The following is a 14348-nucleotide window of genomic DNA, read 5'->3' on the forward strand; positions in this document are numbered from 1 at the left end:
TTCAATTGTTTTCGTTTAGAAACGTGAAAATAGTAAAGACGTTTGCTTCTGTAAAGTAAATTGTTCATAGTCAAGTGCATCATAGAGAACTGTGACTTACGTAGTTATTTACTATGAATATCCATTTTTCCACTGTGTGGACGGACTGTGGTTTAGGAATATTTTACTTTTCCATGTTTTGAATCATAGTCAAGACTCATAGATAGCGCTAATAAATATGTTCTCTAATACTTTTCAAATATCTGGTTGGAATTACGATTCATTCACAAATATATTTAAATTAGCATTTTATCACCCTTTTTAAAAGAGATCACGAACACACGAATATTTACCTTTCAGATAAAATCTGGATTTGAGACAATGAGTGATTTATGACTAAACTCAGAAACCGAGCCGCTTGGTCCCAATTAGGCAGAAAACTAGCCACTAACTGGGGACCTGGTTCCAGTGGCCCTGCGTCTGAGCTCCTTGGTGCTGTTCTCCCATGAAGCAGTGCGCAAGCATTAAGCATCCACCTGTCCCTCTGCTTCCTGACAAGCACTGAAATACCTAAATGTGACGACTTTGGGTTAGATTTTCATCAGGGACAGGTGCACTGGTTGCTTTCATATGCCTCACTGGTGCTCAGTGACTTCACTTGTCCCTTCCCGTCTGCGACAGATGCTACAACACAGTGGCAGAGCTGAAATAGTCACCACTGGGCCATTTGTTAGAAGATCTTGCTGAGACCTGTTTGGCTTAGACAGAAAGGGGTGTCCAGAGTATAGGACTTACTTCAAGTTACTGCCCTGCTCTGTAGGAGCTGGTGATCCCCAGGAACTCCCGCTTGGTATTTTAAATACTCTGCAGTTCTAAACGTATCCATCTTGGCATTTGCTCATGTCTATGTGCTGTACTGGAATATACCTGGCCCTGTATTCCAGTAATATTTTTGAGCACAAACCACGCCGTGAGAAACCTGGATTTCTATTAAGCCCTCGGTATGAGTAGCTTTTCGACCTCACAGAAATAATCAGTCAAGGAAACAACACTGCAGAAATCTTCACCGCCTACAACACAACTACCACAAAAGCAGCTATTAAGTAAGTCAATCTTTGCACTAGTGGAAGACTGTCATGTCTTTATATATTTTGATAATTTGAAAACGTTTTTTTACAAAAAGAACTCAATAAGTGTCTATGCCAGAATTTTTAAAAACCTATTTATTTGCATGTGTAAAGAGATATATCATTAGAGTACCTGGATTTCTGTTATTATATGAAGAATATTTATTTTTTTTCAATTCGTCTTTTATATTAAAAGGACTCAGGGGATCTGAAGTTTTGTTATCAAAACCAGGTATATATGTATATTTTTGACTCTTTCAGTGTTGTTACATATTAGCCAAATTTCAGAATACCTCTTATAATAGATTAGATTAGATTAGATTAGTATTCTTTCATGACTGACATTAGTTTCAATAGACCATGCTCATTCAGTTACAAAAATTAAGGGAATGTCTGTGTGTATACACCAGTGAAATGACAACATTAAACCTTTTTATTGTAAAGGGAAATAAAAAGACAGTGTATAAAAACATTATTTTAGAAAAAAAAAGTTTGAAAACATCCCTAGCTTTCTTCATGTTCTGGGAAGACTTTGTGTCGTAGTAACAGAAAAGAAAAAAATGAATTGTAACCCGTGCTTGTTAACTGAGTAACTGCATCTTGGTAATCAGCCATTGTGAATGGGTTGTATCTTAACATGCAACGTGTGCTACTGTGCTGTCTTTATGCTTTGCACAATATGTATGTATGTTGTATTTTTATCCCTGTCATCTGTACCTAAATGTTTTAAGCAACTGACAAACTTTACGAATGGTTCCTCTCCTTGGTGCTGTTTGTCTTAGTAACAGGCTGTTAATGTCTCTTATTAAAAGGCTAATTGTTGAAAGTAAACGTGTTCCTGAGTTTACTGAGTGTTTGTGTACGTTACTAAAGTTTTCTAGATATCCATCCCTTTTACAAACTAACAGAGCAAGGGAGGAGTTTAAGGTTCACCATTTACCTGTTGGCACAAAACTACTAGAAAGGTTTATGTTTTCTCTTATAGATTATACACACTGAATAAAACCTTAATAATAACAATCGGTGCTTATTATTAAAGTTACAAATTGTTAGCTTGTAACCAGAAAAAAATCTGTAAAAGGATCATCACACATAACCATTGGAGAAAAATGCTTTTTAAAAATATTCCCTTGTATTTCTCTGCCTTCTCAAAGACTTTCCCCAGAATGCGTTTTCCTAGAATGATTTTCTTCACCGGGTGGAATGAATTCCCGTTTGATAAGTAAAGACTGTGTATTCTAGTATGTTCTGACTGAGAATCGCACAGCAGGAATAAGGAGATGGTATTCCTTAAGGATCCTTTCTCTTATAAAATTTCAGAAAGTTATCTTCTAAAGTGAAGGCTTGCTCTTTAAACCCCGTTTGCTCTGGTGCTTTCCTTCAGTATTTCTGGGGGAAAGATCACATAGGATTATAGTGGGGGGGGGGGGGCATTAAATCTCCAAGTAGAATCCATGCTACACAAGCCCTTTCAGGAAGGAGCTGGTGGTCTGTGCACACACACCTGACTCTACAACTTGCTGCGTTAAGGGTTTTGTCTAACAAGTCTGGGGAAAGCTGACGAGCGGCTGCTGCCCCTGCAGCTGTGATTTTTGGGTGATACTAGAAGCAGGACAGAGCTGCCTGGCTCCCCCAAGGCCAGCGGCTGCACAGGAGCAAGGTAATGTATGCGGAGTGTTTCAGAAAGCTGTTGTTTATTTCAACTTTGTAAAGATCTGTAAGACTGCCCATAGTAATTTTTTAAATTTGGAAAAAAAAAAAAAAACCAAAACATACAAACGTAGTAAGTAGTTTGTAAATGAGTTTTTAAAGTTTTGTTATTTTTTGTTGTTGTTGTTATTGTGCATGTGTTTGTATGTGTGTGCATGCTTGTGTAAACACATGCCATGATATACTTGTGAACGTCAGAGAACAACTTGCAGGACTCAGTTCTCATGCCATGTGGATGCCTGGCAGTTCATCGAGCTTGGCAGAGAGTCTGCTTATCCACTGAGCCTTCTTGCTACCCCGGAGATCAACTCTTAAAGTTTAAGATGTATTAAATTGTATTTAATTAGTTATATATGTGGAATGTATTCAGAGTTTGCTCGTCATGTTTATAGCTACATCTTTTTAAAAATACACTTATTTGCTCTCCAGAGTAATATACGTACTGTACTGTAGGAACTCTGCTGGTCACTGTAACTCAACCAGATGCAGGTGTGTGTGCAAAGCCTTAGCAATTTAAGGATGCATGTTTGCAATAAAAGCAGTCACGTGCATTCGGTATTAGCTGTAGTGACGGCCCAGTGAGTTACAATATTGAAGACTCATAAATATTTGGAGCTTGATATGTTAGGGTAAACCAAGGACTACTGAAGAGGATCACACTCAGAAACAGCATAACTCTGCTGCTAGTAAATCCTTCCAGGAAACGTAAACCAGTAAGATTTATTTCTTCATAACTTAGGTTATGCTCAGGAGGGGTTTCTTCTGCCCTAAAGCAGTAGGCGTGCTTTACACAGTGTACATAAAATCTATACATGAGGAGTTTATGCCTCACAAGAAATAAATGCAGATGGATTAACAGATTGCCCTACATATGTATTTGGTGCTCTGAAAATATTTTTAAAAAGCCATTTTAGACACATGACCTAAGAGAAACCAAAGGAGATACCCTAAAGGAAAAATGTATGTAGGTTTTGATATCATCGCCGTTTGAATTTAGAACATAAAAGCAACTAAATCATGCCTTCTCGTACATGGACTATGCCATATTTTTGTTGATATTTACACATTGAAGGATATGAAAATGGCCCTGGATCTGTGGCCAGGGCTGTTTATACTGTTTTCCCAGGACTGTGGATTCTCTGGAAACACTAGTTGTTTTCAGAAGAAATTGTCCTGTGTTCTCTAAAGTCTCTGCTGAGTCAGCTTGTGGAAGCTGGAGGAACATTCCTGGTGGTACAGAGACTGTATGTATCATGGCAGCTTCCAGTAGTTGGAGAAAACCACATTCTGGCTTCTATGTGATCACAAGAGTCAGACATTAACATTTCTGCATCTATGGCTTGACAGTTTCTAGGCAATTGGTTAGTAATGACTTAGACGATTTCCCTTAACATGTTTTCCCCATGTGTTCTCATGTTTATCTACACTGCCTCTTTAATTTGTCTTTATAAAAGAAATACAAACAGGAACTTTAAGAAGTCCTGTGAAATAGCGTTAGATTAACTTATATGAAGGTAAGGAAATTTTCTATCATCGAATAACTGGTCCAACTTTTAATTGTAAAAAAGTGTTAGAATGTTTTTGAGTTTTGAAAATCTAGCTCAACTCCCATAAGGCTGGCCAGAGTACATGATGTATTTAAAATATGATTTTAATCATTTCTAAAGTTGAAGATTTGCTGGCAGAAATCCCTCAAAGAAACAAAACTCAACTATGGGTGATCTTGTAAAACAGTGTAGACTGGTTTAAAATCAATTGTAGTGATCATTCTTACAAATTTGTTTTAAGTGATACCACTATTTTTTTTTAATTCTTCGGAGTGAAATCTTTATATCTTAACAAATACCTAGCTTTATAACGATAAGGTCTTTAACTTTGAAAGATTTGGAAACCATTTAAACGGATTATAAAACTTGGCTCCGAAGTTTTAAGGATCTGTACTTGGCAAAATGATGTAACATAAATATCTTTGACCATTTCAAAATGTGTCGGGGGGGGGGGGGGGGGGGGGCGGGGTTTCCTAAATCAGTTGCTTTCTTCCTACATCTGCTCTGGCTCTTTCTTATCTTTGTTTATATAATGAAAGTAGTTCACCTCCTGGAGCCGGTTTCTCTCCAGGAGTATGGAGACACAGCCCAAACCCTCCTTGTGCTAGAAGCTAAAGTAAACACAAGTACGCAGGGCAGGGCTTCAGGGAATCTCAGCACAGAGAAGGACCTTGAGGGTCCACGTGTGTCAGATGGAGTCAGTGCACAGGTGTGAGCCTCAGAACCTCACTGGACACTCAAAGCACCAGAGAGCAGCGGCCTCTTCTACTGGAGAAGCAAGTGTATCATGGGTTCTGTGTGTCAGACACATCCACAGCCCAAACTGCAAAAGTTGCATTTTTATTTTGGATTGATAAAGAAAAGAGAAAGGGAATGTAGAAGGTCTTAAAATAGTATTTTGGTGTGGGAGAGCTGTCTCTTGTCTTGAACTAGGATCCTCGGAGCCATGGAAATTAAGCTAGACACAGTAGTGAGTGCCTGTGATTCCAGCACTCTAATAAGATGGGAGAAGGAAATAGAAAATCCCTAGCAGTTGATAAGCCAGCTAGCCCAACATACACTGTGAGCAAGAAAAACGCGTAGTGAGAGATGAGGAAAGATGCTTTAGGTTGTTTTCTGACCTCTACCTCTATAATGTGTGTGTGTGTGTGTGTGTGTGTGTGTGTGTGCACATTCACATAAAACCAGGTGCACGCTGTATAAACAAAAAGATAGTATATATTAATCACATAAAGGCTTTTGAATTTCCGAGGTATAATTTTTGAAATCTTTGACTTAAACATTCAGATACTTATATAACCGAGACGTTTAGTAACATTTCTAAATCCTTATCACCTAGAGTCAAGACAGAAATGATTATTATTATTTTGGGCATCCTTGAGACAGGTTGGCTCCAAACTTTCAGTGTCCCGAGATCTCTGCCGTCCCTTCTCAAGTTCTGGTATTACAGGGAGCCACGCCCATGGCTGGTCACAAAAGCAATGGTCTGGAAGGATCTGTGTATATGCCTGTGGATCCCTGCATAAGGAGGCTGACAAGGGGAGTCTACAGTTCAAGGCTTAGATATAGCAAGACGCTATCTTCACAAAATGACAATAAACACCCGAGGGTCTCAGTACTTAAGAGATTACTATATCAGAGAATCCATGTTCAATGTTCAGATCCTACATGGTGGCTAATAACCATCTGTAAATCCAGTTCCAGAGAGCCCGACTCCCTCTTCTGGCCTCCATGAGTACTGCATGTACACAGTGCCCAAGTATATTAGGCAAACACTAACAATGATTAAAAAGCACTGGAAGTGTATGATTTGCTTTCAGAGACACTGTTACCTTATTAACCGCTTTTCCTGTGCTGTCCCCCACCTGATGTGACAAAAAGTAAGAATTTGCCTAATTTGTAATTAAACTAGCATATACTGATAATTTATTCTTAAATCTAGTCTCACCCATATAGTCTTCTGTAATATAACCTTTAACTGTTAGAACATACAGCATAAGATTTGTGTGTATTGGTGTGCCTTTAATGTCACAGTTGATCTTTAGAAGATCATGGGGATTCTTCTGCACAAGCCATTAACTGAGCTGGAAAATGGTCCTGTAGGAAACAGATTAGCTTTCTAGTCAGAACTAGCTTTGACTTCCTTGGACTTTCCTTGTTTTTGCAATTGTGACTCAGTGACCCTCCCCCCCCCCCCGTGACGTGAGAAATAATTATGAAGGACATGATGGTAAGCTGTCCGCCATTTTGCCACAGGAGATCATTGACAGTCCATTTCTACTAGGTCAGGTTAGGATTGTAGAAAACTGAAAATGAGGCATGATGCTGTATCTCCAAAGGTTCCACTGTCCATGAGAAATTAACATGCATGATGCGTATAAGTAAAGGAAGGCAGAAAGAGGCCTTGTGGGAAGCCAAAAATTGGGGAAACGTGGAGGGATTTTTGCAGGAGCAGACCTAGGTCTCAGCATTAGGTGGATGGAAGGGAGGCATTGGCCAGAGACCATCTGGGCCAAAGCCCACTCACCTGTTTGTGGGGACACCCAGCTTGTGAGATTGCTCTGTGAGAGCCAAGGATCAGGCAGAAGGCTGGAAAGGTGATTTGGCATCACATGAAGGGGGACCAAGTGTAACGTGCATAGGAGATGTCTTAAAAATCTAAAATCCTGTAGATGGGGGGGCGGGGATATTGAATTTTTTTTGGAGTGGAAATGAGATCTTTGGATTGAGAAGAATAATGAATAAGTCTCATAAGTGAGCTGAAAAAAAAATGTGACACGCTGCATGAGTGACTTAGGGGCCTTTAGGAACTTGCCAGGTATTTATTTCTGCATGACCCACACAGCATGGCACCCATTTTGTAAGGAGGACAGAGAAGAAAATGAGGAGGGACCAAGGGGTTGTTTTTGGTCAAGCAGAGCAGCTACTGAAAACTAAAAGAACGTGTATATGCCAACATCTTGTCAGGAACCCCATTGCCAGGAGAATGAAGCTACAATGGCTGATTCTAGGATAAATGAAACTTGGATTTGAAGGGAAATAAATGGGGCAATGTTGGGGGGAAACCAACTTTAGAGTGTTGCATTTCTAGGCAGTATTGCGAGCAGTCCATGATAACCTAGACATTACTTTGTATTTTGTACTGATAATATAGTCTTGACTTCACCAGGAGACACATGCGCTTTCCTTTTCTAGGAGTCTGAAGAGGTATTGACCCTCTTCAGCCTTCTGAAATATGAAGAGCCTGTTCTGGTTCTTCTGTGTCAGAGTAAGCACCGTGCTAGCAGAAGGCCTGGACTTAAGTACGATTCGTCTCTTACAGAATAACCTTTACAAGCCAACGTTTCTAAGATTTCGCTTTCCTGGAAGGAAGGCAATGTCTTACTAGAGTTTTGGAGACAGAATGGAGCCATATACTAGTGGAGTCTACAGTTCATGTTTTGCACCTTATAACTTATTACCCTTCTTCTGGAGATGGCAACCTAAATACTATAGAAAAGGCCAGCTACCGTACCAAAAGGGACCTCAGACAAGAGCCTTTGAACTGAGTGACACTCTAGTGTATGAGTGGAATTCATCTGGATTAATCTGGGGTCTGTTGCCTTTTATGGAAATACAGTTCTTATCAAATTTCCAATTCATACAATATTTCCCAAACTAAAGAAATCCGTACAGCCAGCACCTACCTGCCCCCAGGAATTCTCCCCATGTCTCTGAAGCCACATGAACGCCAACAGTTACCACTTAACTTAAATCAGCGATAACCAATCAGCTGGCTTGGTTTGTAACTTTAGATAAATGAAATTTAAATCATGGTATTATATGTGTGATGTGAAAGCCTATTCGTCTTTCTTTACCTTGTGCCTACCTTGAAAATAATTCAAGGTGTAGCTGAAGCAATTTTTTTAAGTGTTTGGATAAATGGTTTTCGTCAGGAGACAGACACAGGTGTTTAGAGAGACAGACACAGGTGTTTAGAGTTTTTCTTATCTCCTGTTCTGATATGGACCCAGAAATGCTGTGTTCCAACCATGCACACTCACAAGTCAGTGTGAGAGTCTTTATCATCCTCAGGATTTGGAAAAGAAAGAAAGAAGGAAAGAAAGAATGAGAGCAGTTGGTTTAATGTGCATTTATCCTAGTGTGCCAAGCACTGTAGACAATTCCTTCACATCTTAATGCTGCAGCCTGGCCACCCACCAGTGCAGGATTGCAGCTTGTGTCCTTTTATTATGAGAAAACAGAGAACTGGTAAACCGGAAGCACTGGTAGTTACTTTACATATTGCTACAATGTGAGATCTGACAAAACTACTTAAGAATGGATGTACCTTGGCCTTGGGTTCTAGAAGGACCCAGTCTATCATGGTGGGAAAGGCAGACAGGGCAGAGGGGGCTGGTCACATTGCACTGGTAACCAGGGAGCTGACTATGGATAGAAAGTAGGGTGGGGTTACAAAATCACAACACCTATCCAAGTTCCTCTCTTTATCAGAAAGACTCCAGAGCCCAAAGGTCCCATGAATTTTTCAAACACTGCCAGCAGTAGGGGACCAAGTATTCAAATATAGGAGCTTCTGGGGAAACATTCTACATTCAAGCCACAATAAACATTTAGCTTCTGGTTTCCCAGTTACTAACAGCAATTTCAAAATGTGTATGATTTCCTATCCCATGGTTTTCTTATTCAACCCATCACTGCCTGGTATTAGAACTTGAAAAAAAATCCATCTTAAATTCTAACAAAAATAGTTCATTCTTTGTGCTTATGATCATAATTTAAAATAGGCTTAAATGAGCTGGCATATTAGCTTAATCCCTAAAGCCTTCCTGTTGCCACTTTCATTACATGTGCTAAGGAGACATTCATTTGTACTATGTCTGGCTTTTCCTTAATCCCAGCTCCTCTGACTTCACCGTGTCTCATCTGAGAGCTCTGGATGCATTGTCGTTTTGGGACCTTTATAATCCTGCTCAAAGGCAATTTGAGCATTTGGCCATTCCATCAATTCCCAAAGCAGCTGCCAAACCATTTGTGGAAATGGGGTGGTCAATCCTGCTACTGTGCTGGTACTTGGTTTTATGATTGTTGTCAGTGTTATTCTAGTAGTCCCTTAAAAGTGTGTGTGTGTGTGTGTGTGTGTGTGTTGTTTGTGTGTGTTGTGTGTGTGTGGTGTGTATGTGTGTGTTGTGTGTGTGTGGTGTGTATGTGTGTGTTGTGTGTGTGTGTGGTGTGTGTAATGTGTGTGTGTGTGTGTGTGTGTGTGGTGTGTGTGTGATGTGTGTGTGGTGTGTGTGTGATGTGTGTGTGGTGTGTAGTGTGTGTATGTATGTGTGTGTGTGTGTGTGTGTGGTGTGTGGTGTGGTGTGGTGTGCCTACACTGAACAGATTTCAGTTTGACCATCCAGAAAGGCAGATGCTCCTTCTGGCTGTGAGCTCCCAGATAGGGTATGAATGGGATCTTCATTATAGAGTAACATACATTTTTTTTTTTGCAAAAACAATCTCCTGGCTTGCTGTGGATTATAAAGGCATCAGGGAAAATATGAGCCCACAACAATGCCACTGAAAGAATTACTAAAAATTGGGAATATTTCCACTATTCTCATAACAGCCACGGTTTTTGTCTTAAAGTAAGTAAAGATTGAGGTCCCCAGATGAGTTTTAAATTCCAGACAGGAAATCTAGATGGGTCTCAGTTGCAAACAGACATTACTATGAAGTCTAAAATAATCCTTATCTTTTTGTAGCAGAAATGAAAATTAATGTACTTTTAGAATCAGAGATTAAAATAAATTGCAAGCTTTCGAATAATGGCTGGTTGTCCTAAGGACTTTTTGCTGCAAACAATACTTTTAGCCAAATGAGAGGGTTCAACCCTTTGACCCCAGTGCTTATGAGGCTGAGGCAGATAGACTTTGTGAGTTTAAGACTATTCTGATCTATGTAGCAAGTTCTGGGCCAGCCAGGACTACATAGGAAGACCCTGTCTTAATAATAATAATAATAATAATAATAATAATAATAATAATAATAATAATAATGCTTGAATCTTAAATTAGAATTACATTTAGTACAGCTTTTAGCAAGATAATGATGAGTTTAATAACATATGTACTGGTGAATTCCCTACCTCCACCCCTACCCCCACCCCCACACTTTGGGGATAAGACATCACTTTGATAAGACATCACTTTGATACAAACTACCGTCATCTGGAGGAGGACAGCCCAGTTGGAGATTGGCCTGTGAAGGCATTTTCTTGACTAGCTCCTGTGAGAGGGCCTAGCCCTTTGTGGGTGGTCATTTCCAGGGCAGGTGAACCTTGTGTAAAAAAACTGAGCAGCCCATCAACCCCCATGGTCTCTGCCTCAGCTTCTGGCTCCAGCTTCCTGACTTGATTCTTGCCGTGATGGTAAGAACCTCCAGTGTTATAGTCAGAGGCCAGCATCTTTACTAGTTACTTAATGCCTCAGGAAACTAAAATAACCAAATGCTTGCTAACTGACCTGGAATCAATAAACAGATTTATTGGAGGTCAGCTTTAGAAATGGGTTATTGTGAAATTTACTTACCAAAAGTTGTGTGTGTTTGTGTGTGTGTGTGTGTGTGTGTGTGTGTGTGTGTGTGTGTAGACAAAAACAGATAATTCATCCAGGAAGATTTTAATTAAGAAAAATATTTACCCACAAGATCAGTCCTAGTTCCATGCATATTTCTAAAACTGCCATGTCATGTTCCTCTCAGGGGGTTACAGAGGCACCGTGCGCATGGAGCGGTTTTCTTTACCCGCTCATCGGCTGATGGTCGCCGAGCTCACCCTAGGATGTGGCTGTGCAGGTCTCTCTTTTGTGTGTTGACTTCATTTCCTTCAGGTGCACAGCCAGCACTGGAGCAGCCGAGCCACACAAGATCCCTGGCTCCACTTTTCTGAGGGACTTGATACTGTTTTCATAGTGATCATATTAACTTACATCCTAACATTGTACATTAGCTTTAGTATTTCCTCTTAGAGACGTATAAATAAAATTCACACGACAAACAGAAAAGCAGGTCCCAATTGAAAAAAAATTAACCGTATATACATTTTCATGGAAATGTGTGTACAGACATAGAGAGGACGGTACTAAAAGCAAATGCAATACATAATTGAAATTTTTATAGTTTTAGTTTTGATTTATCTTTCCATCTTCAGACAAGATCACACAGACACACACACACACACACACACACACACACACACACACACATATATTTGCCAGATAACTAGCTACTGGATCTCCAGGGATCAAAATAAAATGATTACTAGTCTGTTGATGCCTGGCTTTGGGAGAGGGGTCATGAACAAACACCTATTCATCCCAGATATAGCACTAGCTGCACACTTGGTCCAGCAAATCCTAGTTTCATCAACCCCGTGGGCAGCTCCATCACTAAAACAGCGACAACTTACTAAAGCTGCATCCCTGCAGCTCCTTGCACAAGCTTCAGGCTGCTCTGCCAGTGTCCTAGGAACTGTTCGTTCTGTATATCACCTGGGAAACAGACTTCTGAGTCTTGTGACTTTTTCATCTTCCTCGTCTTTGTGTCGAATTCTTCCCTGGGGTGTGTGTGTGGGGGGGTGCTGTTCAGAGGAACTAAGCATTCAGCCTATGTAAGCAACCAATGAATTTGGAATGTGCCATCTCAAACCAGTTAGGTGTCCCCAGTGGACTTGGTGCCATGTCATAGGAGCATGAGGGAGTGAATGAATGCAGCCTCCCCTGGCCCATGGTGTACTGCAATTATCTCTTCCGCTCTGTGACACATTAATTGGGAACAAGTGATTCTGGGGCCTATTTTCCACACTTCTCTTTCGCGTGTGTGTTCTTGGTTTGCTTTATTATCCATAAGAGAAAAGGAGGCAGAGGATAGACAGTCACGGGCATGTTGAACGTAGCAAATGAGAAACAGAAGGCGAAGAGGGATCCTTAAAGGCCAACCTAAGCCCACGTATTCTGAGACAAAAGATCCTTACAGATTAGCTGGAGAGAAACGTCTATTGTTACAGAAAGAACATGAAGCAGGTTTTAGAAAAAAACGATGTTTACAAAAAATAACGTGTACGGTCAGTACTGAACCACAGTCAGAGCAGAGAGGGTCATGGCTTTGGTGAGGAAGGAGCTGGTGTATTCACACATCGCGGCACAGGGTAGGCAGTGTCCTTTCTAGTGAGTGTCACGAAACACTGTCCCATTCACTGACCCCTATCTTTGTCCTTTACCCAACTCTATTTGTAATCTTAGGCAACATCCCTGAACCTGCTGCCTGCTGCACATAAAATGTGTGCTGCTCTGTAGGACTCTCTGGTAATTTAGTGGTTCACATGTCTTTGAAATTTTCCAAGGTATATAAACATTGTTAGATTATTTTTGTCTAATCATTTTTTTCCTTGTAAAGAAAATAGTATCCCTTTTGCCCTGACAAAGATGTTATTTAAGCAGTGTTACACAAACAGGAAGATTTGTACAGGGCAGGTTATATACCAGCAAGATAGAAGGCAGTAGATGTGGAGCAGGACTGTTTTGTTGGTGCTAGCTAGCATGCATCCTAATTCTCCTGGGGTATGCTTCCACTGTCAGAAAAGGATACAGTCTGGATTTAAAAGTTTATGAGCATCTGTAGAAGCAGAGGCTCCTGTGTGTGTGTGATCAAGACAACCCCCATTTTCTCAATGGATGAATTTAGCAGCTTATGTTTCCAGAACTAGCCAAAAGTCTCCACAGTTAAGTCACTGATATTTTTTTTTTACTATCATCTGTACCTGAAATAACAATTTTCTTCTACAATTACATACAAGTATTGTGTAAAAAGAAAAATATGCCTACCATAGAGTTAATTTTATCAGTGTAGACTGAGTTATCTTGGAATAGGAAGCTTCAGAAGACACGAAAAAGCCTTAGAGACTCGCCATTTTATTGTTTGCAGACTGTACACTTCCTTCCAATGTCCTGTTTTTAATAGACATCTCTGTTCACCTCATTTGTGAGCATCATTGGCCACGAATACCAGTAAAACATAAATTCATCTTCTCTCCCTTGCTCCTAGAAACACGACTCTGAGACTAATTATGTATTAAATAATGCCATGGCCACAAGTTTTGGCCTAGCTTGTAACCTATTTAACCCGTTCAAACTTTCTGTCTTCCACATGGATATTTACCCCTCTTCAGCTTCATGTGTCCAAGTCTGGGATGAATCTCCTCTTTATTTTCTTCTTAGTCCAGCAACCTGCTGGTTTACACCCACTTACTGTAAATCGCCCATACAGCTCATTATTTCCCAGAATCCTCTCTCTTCCTGCCAGTGTCCCGCCTCCTATTTTTGCCTCATTTCATTGGCCATAGACTTTTTATTGACAGGAGCTGCCTATGAGCGATTTCTCTCTACAAATACCCGAATGCGTATTCACTATCGCCGCTTAGTGTCCTTGTGGTTCTGAATCATCGGTGGCCATTGGACAAGAGGAAGGGAATTGAGATGGGGAAGAGGCTGTTTGGGTAGGAGGGTGGTACCTGTAGACAGTGCATGTTGTAGACATTAATTCGCCATGGAATGGAGTCACCATGGGAGACATTGTCCTGCAAAGTAATATGCAATCTTGGAAACAGTTTAGGAATCTCAGTGTAGGAGGTAAAAGTGACTTTTAAGAAAAATATCAGTGACAAGAATTCAAGAAAGGGCTGTGTGATATTAATAAAATTCCAAGGGAATACAATGCCAATTCTTAAGAATGTGAGAGGAAAAAAGATCTGTCTGCAGCACCAGAGGAAACAATCCCTGGTTGGGGGTTTCCTACGGAACGGACTACTTTGTGTAGTCAACACAGCTCAAAATACAGTGTGTTTTGGGAGGAGGAGAGTAACATTTCAAATTTCACTATTGTTTATTGTTGTGTTGCTGACTCTTTCCAATGAAAACATAATTCTGAGCATAGCATGTTCTCT

General features: G+C 40.3%; 1 protein-coding gene and 1 pseudogene across 2 annotated transcripts in view; one reads left to right on the forward strand and one right to left on the reverse strand.

The window, feature by feature from the left end:
- The window catches only part of LOC308438356 (glyceraldehyde-3-phosphate dehydrogenase-like), a 224223-nt pseudogene that overhangs the window by 76676 nt on the left and 133199 nt on the right, over window positions 1-14348 (reverse strand). The gene's annotated exons all lie outside the window — the stretch shown is intronic.
- ADAMTS20 (ADAM metallopeptidase with thrombospondin type 1 motif 20) overlaps window positions 1-14348 on the forward strand; it is a gene marked incomplete at its 5' end in the record, with an annotated part of 109965 nt that overhangs the window by 70929 nt on the left and 24688 nt on the right. The gene's annotated exons all lie outside the window — the stretch shown is intronic.

The sequence above is a fragment of the Micromys minutus genome (assembly GCF_963924665.1).
Source record: "Micromys minutus genome assembly, chromosome: 27".
Taxonomy (NCBI): domain Eukaryota; kingdom Metazoa; phylum Chordata; class Mammalia; order Rodentia; family Muridae; genus Micromys; species Micromys minutus.